This window comes from Lithobates pipiens, unplaced genomic scaffold, assembly GCF_037356315.1.
Source record: "Lithobates pipiens isolate NorthernLeopardFrog02 unplaced genomic scaffold, aLitPip1_a1.2 Scaffold_23, whole genome shotgun sequence".
Classification (NCBI taxonomy): domain Eukaryota; kingdom Metazoa; phylum Chordata; class Amphibia; order Anura; family Ranidae; genus Lithobates; species Lithobates pipiens.
Window position 1 is genome coordinate 179,810,275 of NW_027507785.1, and position 13,867 is coordinate 179,824,141.

The window sequence follows — 13,867 nt, forward strand, 5'->3', positions numbered from 1 at the left end:
GGCCCCCTTTATCCAGACAGTGTTCCTGCTGTGCCACCCATCACACAGGAAGAGGATGAGGAGGAGGAAGAGGAGGAGGAGGAGGATGATTGTGTCAGCATGGAGGTGGAGGCTGGCACTCAGCATCAGCAGTCTTGTAGGGATGATTTACAGTCCCAAGAAACACATGGACTTGTACGTGGCTGGGAGGAGGTAGCTGCGGATCATGTTGCCCTTAGTGACCCAGAGGACTCCGGACCGAATGCCTCAGCTAACCTACGCTGCATGGCCTCCTTGATCCTGCAAAGCCTGCGGAAGGATCCTCGTGGAGAGCGTGTATCAGATGTCTAAAAGGGGCCATACATGTGGGAACACTGGGCCAGCGTCAGGAATACTGTCTGTAATAAATATATATACCATGTACACAACCAACTTGTATTAATGTAAATATAAAGAAACAGTATAAATGAGTATCATAAATATATGAGGCTTAACAAGAAATACCCTGTAAATAAAGGCAAACCTCACACAAGGACAGCAGGGGAACACTGCCAGTCCCAATTATACATCCCTAAATTATGTAAACAAGAGGGGAATTTGGGACTTTAAATGAAGCACATCATGGTGCTTCCATCCCGATAATAAATAAAAACTGAAGGGTAGTTGGGACTTTAAATGAAGCAATTGTATAGTGGAGGTAAATTATAAATAAATAATGTTTAATTGATGACATTAATCTAAGAACATAGAGAGTATTTATTCATTTCATATATATACATAGTGCGGATAAACCATAAACATGATGAGTAAATAGTACAATCATAGCGACACATGATCAAAGTAAAGTAAATAAATAAAAAAATAAAAAAATAAAAAAAAATTAATATAAATGCTATGGCAGACAAGTGCCACGGCAACAGACCCAAGACTGGCACGTGCACCCACATGGTATATGGGGGTCTATTAGCTAGTATAAAAACAATATCATAAAGTATTAATAGTAACTGGATAGGGATCAATCCATATGGAATACAACTGTGTCATCAAATATAGCTCAACGCTTTTCGTGGATTTTTCCACTCGTCAGGAGCAGATGCACCAGAGATTCCTATAAGGTATATAAGATATATCAATGTTTAAAATAGAATTATACATGGTGTTTTATGTCAATAGACAGCTCACCAAGCACACTCACCAACCCAAACAGCGCACGCAGCGCATGGTGACCGGCGCAGGGTAGGCCACGGATAGGGATGAGCTTCGTGTTCGAGTCGAACATACGTTCAACTCGAACATCGGCTGTTCGCCCGTTCAGCGAATTCCGAACATTATGGGCCGTTCGCGGCAAATTCGTGTGGCGCTCACGGCCCACAATGCACTGCGTCATGCAGTGCATTGCTGGCTCATGATTGGCCAAGCATGCACTGTGACCCCGCATGCTTGGCCAATCACAGCGCCAGCAGCGAGGAGAGCCATGATTGGCCACAGGCAGGATGCCTGTGGCCAATCATAGCTCAGGCTGTGTAGTACACGCCCCACACTATATAAGGCCGCCAGCGCGGCGGCCTTGTGTAGTGTGTTGGCGTCTGAAGCAGTTAGTGGGTGTTCTGTGTACCTTCAACACAGTATACACCGATCGTTATCGGCCGATTTTCGATCTTGCTCTTCTGTAGTGGTTGTTGTCTGCGTGCCCTGACCGCAGTATACACCGCTATATTCACCTCACCTATATAGCTAGTGATCTATCTTTTATAATAGAGCTTGCAGTCAGTAGTGTTAGGAGCTTGTGCGTGCTGTCTGCGTGCTCTGTACCCAGTACACACCGCTATATCCACCTACATAGCTCTTCTCTATTTGAGCCCACTTGCCATCTGCAGGAGTTATTGGAAGTTGTGTGTGCCTCCAGCACAGCACAGTATACATCTGTATATACCCCTTTATCTCTGGTGTTCTATAATAAAGGCAACTGCAGGAGTTAGTGGGTGTTTTGTGCCTCCAGCACAATATAAACCTGTATCTACCCTTTATTGCTGTTCTCTAATAGAGCCATCTGCAGGGCTTAGTGGGTGTTGTGTGACTCCATTACAGTATACCCCTTTATCTCTGGTGTTCTATAATAAAGGCATCTGCAGGAGTTAGTGGGTGTTGTGTGCCTCCAGCACAATATACACTACCCAACTGCTGTTTTACCCAACTCCCTTCAGGCCATTACCATGTCTGGAAGGCCAGCAAGGAGAGGCAGACAGGCGCGAGCCGATAAAAGAGGGCAAGCAGGCTCTGTGTCTAGACGCTTGTCCTTCTTTTCGGCAGCTGGACATGCTGAACCACAACATGCCAACGACTTGGTAGAGTGGATGACCAAGCCCTCTTCATCCTCCTCATCCTCTCTCACCCAGTCTCAGGGTAGGGTACTAGCAAAGCAGCTGCCAACGCATCGTCTTCCCTCCTCTCAATGTCATCATCAGTGACTCCTTCCCTAGACCCACCACGTCCTCCTGAGGAGTCTCCTGAACTCTTTGAGCACAGTGTTGGGTACATGCTCCAGGAGGATGCCCAGTGTTTTGTAGGCTCTGATGATGACACTCAGCTAGAGGAAGGCAGTAGCGTGAATGCAGAGAGAGGGGATGCTCAAGAAGGACAGCAATCTGGCAGTCATGTTCCACAAGCTGCAGCATATTGCCAGGTTTGCTACAGCGATGAAGAGGGAGGGGATGATGAGGGCACTGACTCCACGTGGGTGCCTGGTAGGAGAGAGGAGGAGGAGGAGGAGGAGGAGGCACATGTCCAATGAGGCAGGATGCCCTCCGGGGGCCAGCTTAGGGGCAGCACACCGACTGAATCACACCGCAGAGCTCCGCCTGTGCAGGGCGCTGCCTCTGCACGTTATTCTAAAAGTTCTTTGGTGTGGGCCTTTTTTGAGACGAGTGCATCAGATCGCACCACTGCTATTTGCAACATATGTCTCAAGCGTATCTCACGTGGCCAAAACATCAGCCGCTTGGGCACCACATGCTTGACCAGACATATGTTGACCTGCCATGCAGCTCATTGGTAAGTGTACCTTAAAGACCCACACCAAAGAACAAAGTGGACCTCTCCTTGCTCCTCATCAGCTGGCATCTCCAACCCCACTAGACCTTCAGTCCTCTCTGAAACCTGCTCTGAGAGGAATGAAGGTGTAGAATTAGGTGTGTCACAGCCAAGTGCTTCCGGGCACTCTGCTAGCAGTACACCCACGTCCGATTATAGCAGGCAAATGTCCCTGCCCCAGCTGCTGGACTGGCGAAAGAAGTTCACTCCCAGCCATCCACATGCCCAGCGGTTGAATGCTAGCTTGGCTAAATTGCTAGCACTTCAACTGCTGCCTTTTCAGTTGGTAGACTCGGCCCCCTTGCGTGAGTTTGTACAATGTGCGGTTCCTCAGTGGCAGGTCCCCAAACACCACTTTTTCTCACGGAAGGCGATTCCGGCTCTCTACCGGCATGTGGAAGGCAATGTCCTTGCCTCGCTGGACAGGGCGGTCAGCGGTAAGGTGCATATTACCGCTGACTCATGGTCCAGCAGGCATGGACAGGGATGTTACCTGTCTTTCACGGCCCATTGGGTCACTCTTCTGGCAGCTGGGAAGGATGCAGGACAAGGTGCAGTAGTGTTGGAGGTTGTTCCGCCACCACGCCTCCAAAATGCTACTATTGGTTGTGACACACCTCTCTCCTCCACCCCCTCCTCTTCTTCTTCCTCCATGGCCTCTTCCAGTGCTCTGTCCTCAGAACCAGCGGTGCTCCGTAGGCGTTCCAGGGGCTACGCAAGTACGCAGGCAAAACTATGCTTGCGCTGGTTTGTTTGGGGGACAGGAGCCACACTGGGGCGGATGTTTTGTCAGCTCTGCAGGGGCAGGCTGAGAGGTGGTTGACGCCACGCCAGCTTAAGCCAGGAATGGTGGTTTGTGACAATGGCACCAACCTCCTCTCCGCCCTCCGACAGGGACAACTGACCCATGTGCCCTGTGAAGCTCACGTCCTTAACCTGGTGGTGCAGCGGTTCTTGGGCAGGTACCCCGGCTTACAGGATGTCCTGAAGCAGGCCAGGAAAGTCTGTGTGCATTTCCGCCGATCATTTAATGCCTGTGCTCGGCTGGCTGAGCTCCAAAAGGAGTTGAACCTGCCCAAGAACCGCCTTATATGTGACATGCCCACCAGGTGGAACTCAACATTGGCCATGCTGCAGCGGCTGCACACGCAGCAGAGGGCCATCAATGAGTACCTGTGCGACTACGGCACCAGGACAGGGTCAGGGGAGCTCGGTTTTTTCTCACCACGCCAGTGGGGCATGATCAGGGATGCATGCACTGTCCTGTCACCGTTTGAGGAGGCCACAAGGATGGTGAGCAGTGATAGTGCATGCATCAGTGACACTGTACCTCTTGTCCACCTCTTGGAGCATACGCTGCGTGGAATAATGTACATGGCACTTGAGGCAGAACAGAGGCAGGAAGAGGAGGACTTCCTTGCCTCTCAAGGCCCCCTTTATCCAGACAGTGTTCCTGCTGTGCCACCCATCACACAGGAAGAGGATGAGGAGGAGGAAGAGGAGGAGGAGGAGGATGATTGTGTCAGCATGGAGGTGGAGGCTGGCACTCAGCATCAGCAGTCTTGTAGGGATGATTTACAGTCCCAAGAAACACATGGACTTGTACGTGGCTGGGAGGAGGTAGCTGCGGATCATGTTGCCCTTAGTGACCCAGAGGACTCCGGACCGAATGCCTCAGCTAACCTACGCTGCATGGCCTCCTTGATCCTGCAAAGCCTGCGGAAGGATCCTCGTATTCTTCGGATCAAGGAGAGGGACCATTACTGGCTGGCCACTCTCCTTCATCCACGGTACAAGGGTAAGGTTGCCGACCTTATCTTGCCATCGCAGAGGGAGCAGAGGATGAGACATCTCCGGGAGGCCTTGCAGAAAGGTCTGTGCAACGTGTTCCCAGAGACTGGGAGGTTACAAACTCCTGGTCCTGGACAACGTGTTGCTGAGGCATCGGTCAGAAGGAGCGGTGGAGAAGGTGGCTGTCTGACTGATGCTTTCAGACAATTTTTTAGTCCGCAGCCCCAAGGTATTATCGGTTCCAGCAACCATCGCCAGCGTCTGATTTACATGGTGCAGGAATACCTAGGGGCAAGGTCAGACTTGGACACCTTTCCCACCGAAAATCCTCTGGCTTACTGGGTCTTGAGAATGGATCACTGGCCAGAGCTTGCACAGTATGCAATTGAGCTACTGGCCTGTCCTGCATCCAGCGTTTTTTCATAACGCACCTTCAGTGCTGCTGGTGGCTTTGTTACCGATCACAGGGTGCGCCTGTCCACCGAATCAGTTGATTGACTGACCTTCATCAAGATGAATCAGTCTTGGATAACCCACAGCTACCAAGCACCTGAAGCTGATGTAACCGAATAATTTTTTTTGAAATATCACATCCCTTCAAGACTGCCTATGCTGATGCTGAGTGACTGTCCTGTTATGTTGATTGTCTATCCTCTTCCTCCTCCACTGATATGTTTGAAGAACATTTCTGGTTCTGGGTGATGCCATCCGCCTAATTTTTATGCCCCTGTTTAACAGGGGCATTTAATTACAATCTTTGATGCAATGCTTTGCAGCAGGGCTAATTCCTGCAATAAAACTAGAGTATATGGGAGAGGTTGCAGTGTGGTGGCACCAGCACCAGTGCCATGAGCCCAATTTTTCTGCCCCTGTTTAACAGGGGCGTTTAATTACAATTTTTGATGCAATGCTTTGCAGCAGGGCTAATTCCTGCAATAAAACTAGAGTATATGGGAGAGGTTGCAGTGTCGTGGCACCAGCACCAGTGCCTAAGGCCCAATTTTTCTGCCCCTGTTTAACAGGGGCATTTTATTACAATATTTGATGCAATGCTTTGCAGCAGGGCTAATTCCTGCAATAAAACTAGAGTATATGGGAGAGGTTGCAGTGTGGTGGCACCAGCACCAGTGCCTAAGGCCCAATTTTTCTGCCCCTGTTTAACAGGGACATGTAATTACAATTCTTGATATAATATTTCACAGGAGGGCCCGTTCCTGTGCCCACCCAGAGTAACTGTAAGGACTTATAGTGTTGTGGCACCAGCACCACAACCACCAAAGGTCAATTTTTCTACCACTGTTCAACAATGGCATGTAATTACAATTCTTGATATAATCGTTCACAGCAGGGCGCTCCAGCGCCCACCAAGAGTCACTTTGAGGGCTTACAATGTTGTGGCAAAACCAACACCTTGTTTCGCCATTTCTGCAGAGCATATATGGCAGGCCCCTACTTTCAAACATCCAACTTACAAACATCTCCTACTTGCAAATGGAAGGAGACAACAGCAAGTGAGATGAAAAAAGATGGACGGAAAAACAAATTATACAGGGGTGATAACCCTTCCCTATGTTTTCCAAAAAGCTTAAAAATAGTTTTTTTGACTGGAGCTACACTTTAAAAATGTACCAGTTGAAAATTACAAACAGATTCAACTTAACACAACAAACCTACACAGTCCCTGTCTTGTTTGCACCGCCTGTATACTGCTGTTCTGAGTATATAGGGCCTGGGGGCCACACGCATTTCCTTTTTTTAATATGGGTACAGGGTTCCCCTTAATATGCGTACAAGACCCAATGGGGCTGGTAATGGGCAGGGAGGGCTACCCATGCCATTTTTCTCAATGATTTTCAACCATATTGCAGGAACCAGATATAACATTAAAACCGCAAGCAGTTTTAAATGATGTTATTTCCGTTTAATGTCATTTTGTGCAGGGACTGTTCTAAACACGGGAAACATGTGGCACTTCAGAGGCATACTACAGACACCCCCCAGGCACGATATTTAAAGGAATATTTCACTTTTTTTTTCACTTTAATCGTCATTAAAATCAGTGCTCCCGCCAAAACGGCAATTTTTAAAAACATTTTAGGCATTGACCCATGTCCCCTGGGGCAGGAGCCAGGTCCCCAAACCCTTTTTAGGACAGCATCTTGCATATTAGCCGTTAAAATTAGCACTTTTAATTTCGAACGTTCGAGGCCCATAGACTTCAATGGGGTTCTAAAGTTCGTACGAATTTGGGGTCCGTTCGAAAGTTCTGGTGTGAACCGAACCGGGGGGTGTTCGGCTCATCCCTAGTAATCTCGATCAGCTCCCATTACAGTACAATTCCTGGAACTTCACTGGCAGAAAGGGTTGTACCAATTCAGTCCTCTAGGCCACCCTTTGAATGAAGGCACATTCTCATATTCAGCCAGAAAGTCCTCAATATGATCGCTAGGTAGCGTCTGCTGTATAAAGTCACTAGCACAGATCTCACGTTTGTTACCACAAAGAATAGCCCCCACCTTTGCAGTCAGGGACACAATGGGATTTTGTGGGTCTTTCTGGACTTTCTGACCAATTGTCAAGCCCCCCACTTTCCTTCCTTGTTTCCTTAAAACATTTATCATTTTCCTTCCACTTCACAATTATGTGTCACTTTGTTTTGGTCTATTACATCAAATATATTTACGTTTTTGAGCCCCCCACTTTCCTTCCTTGTTTCCTTAAAACATTTATAATTTTCCTTCCACTTCACAATTATGTGTCACTTTGTTTTGGTCTATCACATCAAATATATTTACGTTTTTCATTGTAACATGATAAAATGTGGAAAATGTCAAGGGGTATGAATACATTTTTCAAGGCGCTGTACATCCCCAATAGCAAAAGGAAGCAGGCTACACGCACAGCTACACGCACTACACGCACAGCACTAAATAGCTATATATGAATACATAATACCAATTTATCACTATATTGATATAGCTCAATAATCATATATGGGCATCATGCATGGTTATAATGCAATGACTTGACATTAAAATTATACAAAATTACCAGCTCTTTTACAAAACGATCAAAGTAATTTGATACCATAAAGATACTGAGTAGCTCATATTCAAAACAAAATCTTTCACAACGATCACTTATTCATGCACAAATTTAGCCACGGAGAACTAAAAAATAATATATGAAAATAATGTACTACCAAAAGGTACAACAGACTTTTAGAAAACCAATTATAGGTCATTATCTTAGTAATTTCTGAAAATCCAAGTCATCTTGATACAGTGATGACAATTCATTCACCTGACCATTCTTTCTTTTCAGCTTTAAAACCTGATCATCATAATATATACAGTATATATATTGTAAAAAGTTAGCCTAGGTTAGGTTTATTTGAAGGTTAATTGAAGAGAGCAGTTACTTCCTTTCTGACCTGTTTATTAGGCAGCTGGTCAGAGAGGCTAGTGAATAGCTGTGTTGCGATCAGTGATGAAACCTGGATGCTGGATGGAAGCCTAACTACTCTTACTTGAACTTGCTGGGTGAGCTGGCCTTTACTGGGACTTGCAATATCATAGATGTCTTTGGCTGGGATGCTGAAGATGATTTAAAAAGAATGTGGTACTGATGAGAAGAGTTCCTTGTGTTGTTTTGAGGTGCCCATGAAGACAAAGGGGTTGATTTACTAAAGGCAAACATACTGTGCACCTGTGGCAGCTGGTGAAGTTTTAGGATAGGGAGGTGCCAGACCCCGCCCCTCCCGTTTGACCCATCCCACTTCTTATAAGCCCCACCCCTTCTAGAATCCACCCACTCCGTCCCCTCTATTCCACTAACTTCCACCTATAGTGTCAGGAGTATACAGCTCAGCATCACAAGACAGAGTATACAGCCCCAGCATCACAGGACAGAGTATACAGCCCCGGCATCACAGGACAGAATATAAAACCACAGCATCGTGGGACAGAGTATACAACCCCAGCATCGTGGGACAGAGTATAAAACCCAGCTTCATGGGACAGAGTATACAGCTCAGCATCATGGGACAAAGTTTACAGCTCAGCATCACAGGACAGAGTACATACCTCCCAACTTTATAACTTGAGGCTGATGTAAACATGCGGCACGTCACGCCAAAAAGTGGGTGTGGCCAGACTTTTATCAGTGGAAGGGGCTTAAGGGGCATGGTTGAACAAAACCAATCCCCCCTACCACCATCTCTCTCCCCATCATTACACAGGACCCCTTCCTCAACACTACCCCCCATTGTTACACAGGACCCCCTCTCTCATACTAACCGCATAATTAAACACAGAGAGGTTATTTGTTTAGGGTGAAGAGCCAAGGGGGTGTTTAGGGGGGAGATGCAGGGAGGGGGGTGTTTAAGGTGGAGATGCGGGGGGGGTGTTTAGGGTGGAGAGGCGGGGGGGTGTTTAGGGTGGAGAGACAGGGAGGGGGGTGTTTAGAGTGGAGATGCAGGGAGGGGTGTGTTTAGGGTAGAGATGCAGGGAGGGGGTGTTTAGGGTGGAGATGCAGGGAGGGGGATGTTTAGGGTGGAGAGGCGGGGGGTGTTTAGGGTGGAGATGCGGGGGTGTTTAGGGTGGAGAGGCAGGGAGGGGGGGTGTTTAGGGTGGAATGGCAGGGAGGGGGGTGTTTAGAGTGGAGAGGCAGGGAGGGGGGTGTTTAGGGTGGAGATGCAGGGAGGTGTTTAGGGTGGAGATGCAGGGAGGGGGGTGTTTAGGGTGGAGATGCAGGGGGGTGTTTAGGGTGGAGATGCAGGGGGGGGGGGGTGTTTAAGGGTGGAGATGCAGAGAGGGGGGTGTTTAAGGGTGGAGAGGCAGGGAGGGGGGTGTTTAGGGTGGAGATGCAGGGAGGGGGATGTTTAGGGTGGAGAAACCTCACAGCTACCAGTCACTGCCACGCACCACAACACTCAGCAGCCTTACCCTCCTCCCTCCACAAAGCTCTGCATCAGTTGAGAAAAGTGATCAGAGGTGAGGGGAGGGGGACCAGGCTCACAGCAGGACACAGTACTCAGCTCACTGGGTGGAGCAGTCACACTCGGTTTGCTGCTCTGCAGAGGATACTGAGGAGGGCGAACCATGATGCTGGGGGAGAGAGAGAGAGACATGCGATGCCAACAGCTAATAGAGAAGGTCAGCAATCCTCTCCGATCTCTGCACTCCCCTCTTGCTCTCTGGTACGCTGCCAGCTCTGTGTGTTCATCCATCCACTGCCACTGTGATCTGCTCTCTGCCTCACATCAAAGGGTCCCAGTCCTGGATAGTTGCATTCAGGTCTCTGGAGTCCGTACTTCACAAGTCACAGTGAGCCTGCTGGGAAACCGGAAGTGATGTGGCATTGCCGAAAAAGCAGCGCCCATTCACCCTCCAGTCCCCGGCCAATAAAAAAGACAGGACTGGAGCTAGGGAAAAATCTGTGGCGAGTCGGAGTGTGTGCGGACGCACAGCTTGCGCCCTGCACACTCCCTAAACACGGGCAAATCAGCTTCCCAGCTTGCAATCAGCTGATTGAAAGCTGGGAAGTTTCCCATAGACTGCCTTTTGTCCGTCACCCGGAGTGACCATCCTTTATTTTTTTTCTTAAAAGCTTGGGGGGGGGGGGGCAGCGCCCGGGCGCCCCCTATGGATGAGCCACTGCTGTGCACTTTGAAAAATTAAATGAACAGTGCAGGCTGGTGCTCCATTTTTTTGGGGGGCGGCAAGCAATTCCCCCCACCAGCCCTGCTCACCTGCTCGGCAGCCCCACTCGCCAGTAACGCTGCCCGCCAGCTCCATCTGCCCACCAGCCCCGCACTTACCGCATCCAGGTCCCGGGTGACTTCCCCGACTTCTCCTCCCAGTCAATCGGGTCTCTTCTCCTCCCAGCCAATCCGGTCTCAGGACCCGCTTCCTGTCCTGATTGGCGGGGAGGAGAAGCAGGAAGAAAATACAATAAGTGAACTTTTTGAAGCCAATTAGAGCCTCCGGCTCTTATCACGTGCTTCACAAAAAACCCCACCGTAGAACTCTATGCATGCGGTGCCCTGCATGGAGATTAGGGGCTGGGCACATAGAGATTATGGACAGGCCACTACTAGAAATTAAGCTACACTTTGCAAAGAATAACCAAACACATGCAAGGAAAATGAAAAAATATAATAAAACTGAATTTTTGATTGCATATGATTGAATACGATGATCATTTACGAAGCTCTGGAGCAAACTGCACTTGCAAAATGTATTTTTGCCTTTAGTAAATCAACCCCAAAGTCTGTTATTATTTTCTGTTTTGCTGACTAAAGCAGAATTTAAGCTGATTGAACTGCCTCACAGCTGCCTGTTTACCCCTCGAATCCTGACAAAATTATATATACAGTATATGTATGTGTGTGTATGTATGTGTATGTGTATGTATATATATATATATATATATATATATATATATATATATATATATATTAATTACACATGTTATTGTCAAAAGTATGGGGATGCCTGTCTTTACATGAACTTTAATGGCATCCCAGTCTTAGTCCATAGGGTTAAATATTGAGTTGGCCAACACTTTGCAGCTATAACAGCTTTAACTCTTCTGGGAAGGCTTTCCAAAAGATTTAGGAGTGTGTCTATGGGAATTTTTTTTTTTTTTTTATTCCTTTATTCAGTTTTCAATGTAGGACATATACAGTAAACAGAACAATCACAGATAAACCTGGTCATGCACATCATGACCATAAACATACACTAGAAAGAAGTAAGCATGTTCATAAACAATCTCACATATAAGAGGTATTTGTAGTCGTTAACCTATGATGACAAACAATACCCTCCTACGTGCTTAGAGTAACAGGCCGAGGGAGGTGTACGTGAACCACGTGACACCCCTCTCGTAAACATCCACAGACCTTCGCCATTGTAACGTCTATATTGACACTATGGGTCCGCAAGACACACCACGGACCTATTCAGGTCAAAGTTGGGTAGGACAGAAAAGATAGACAGAGAAAGAAGAGAAAGAAAGAAGAAAAGTAAAAAAAAAAAAAAAAAAAAAGGGGGGGGGGGAGCAAGTATTAGGGGACCCCACGAAAGCCCGTCACTACCTACAGGGCTAGGACAGCACACCCATCTCAGCATGCACTAACAATGTCAGGAGCCTCTAATCGGCCCCCGAGTCGTCAGCAGATACCCTCTCCCGCAGGTAGTCCGTTGTACCAGTAAAGTACCTCCATGGTCTCCATTTTTCGCGGAATTTTTCTTCCGTATTGTGGAGAGTGGCAGTCAATTCCTCCATACGGAGGATATAATTAATTTTGGAAAACCACAGGGCCCTAGACGGGGGCCGAGATTGCCTCCACATTGCAGGGATGCATACCCGCGCTGCGTTCAAGAGTTGCATTGTCAAAGTCTGTTTATATTTTCGCACAGGTCTATTCGTCAGATGGAGTAGGCACGCCGCCGGGTCTCCCTGTAAGTCTACCGACGTTAATTTCTTAATTGTCGCCGCCACATCATTCCAGAATGCGCCTAAGGCAGGGCATGACCAGATGATATGGACCATGGACCCCGTCGCAGATTGGCATCTCCAACAGTTGTTGGGGATTGAGTTGTGCATCTTGTTCAGGAGATATGGGACCCTATACCAGCGGGAGACTATTTTGTATCCCGACTCCTGAATATAACTAGCAATGGAAGCCTTGTGGGTCAAAAGCAATATCTTCCCTATCTGCTGTGGGGTGAAGCGGGTACCCAGGTCCTTTTCCCACTGGTGAATGTACGCAGGGGGTGATCCCCCATCTATAGAAGCCAGTAGATTATACAGCAAGGAGAGTGAGTGCCGCACAGGTTCCGTCTCATGACACAACGTCTCGAAAGAGGTAAGGCCTCTGGGCACATAGGGGGTCTTTTGGATCGCCAGCAGGAAGTGCCGGAGTTGGTATGCGCTGAACGGGTCGAGTGGTGGCTCTATAAGTCCCGCTACAGCCTGTAGACTCGGGAGATCCCCGGCAGGCCACGCCCCTCTCAATCGGTGCTTACCTGAATCCACCAGCCGCCGCAACCCAGCCGCCGCAACCCACTATCGGGGTCATTGGAGAAGGGAGGGGCGAGATATCGGTGGTACGGAATAACCTCCTCGTCACTGCCAGTGTTGCCCCGATGAGCGGGTGGTCCCGCAGATCCCTAGGTGGGGATGCCAGGAGCCACGGGAAGGTCAAGAGAGGGATGGACGCATCCTCCATCTCCATCTTCACCCACTGTTTGTGTGGACCGTGGCAATGCCAATCCATGACCCTGGTCAGCAGAGTCGCCCTGTAATACCTACACAAATCGGGGAGACCCACCCCCCCTTGGTCTTTGGGTCTAGCAAGGGTCTGGAGTTTGGCCCTGGGAGGCTTCCGTGCCCAGACGAATTTCCTAAGGAGGATCTGCAACTGCGCAAAGAATTTCGGAGGAACGCGAATAGGTACAGTCTGGAAAATATATAGGATCCTAGGCAGCGCCATCATTTTAAAGGCGCTGCAGCGCCCAAACCAGGTTAACGCCAGGGAGTGCCATCCCTCCAGGTCCGACTTCAACCTGTGCAACAGGAGGGTATAATTATGCAGGTACAATTGCGCTGGGTCCGAAGTAACATTGATCCCCAAATATCTAATAGAATCGGCTGCCCAGTGGAATTGGAAAGCTGAGCGAAGACCACGGGTCTCCGCTTCTGGGACAGAGACGTTCAAGACTGCGGACTTGGCGCAATTGACCTTGTAATTCGACAAGGCTCCGTACACGCGGAGTGCTTCCAAAATATTCGGAAGGGAGATATGGGGAGTGGAAACAAAAAAAATTAAGTCATCCGCGTAGGCCGCGAGCTTGTGGTGGGCCGAGGGCTTCCAAAAACCTGTTATGTTTGGATCATTGCGTATATGGCACATGAAGGGTTCTAGTGTCAAAATAAAAATAAGGGGGGACAGGGGGCAACCCTGGCTCGTCCCATTCATAATTGGAAAAAAGTCAGA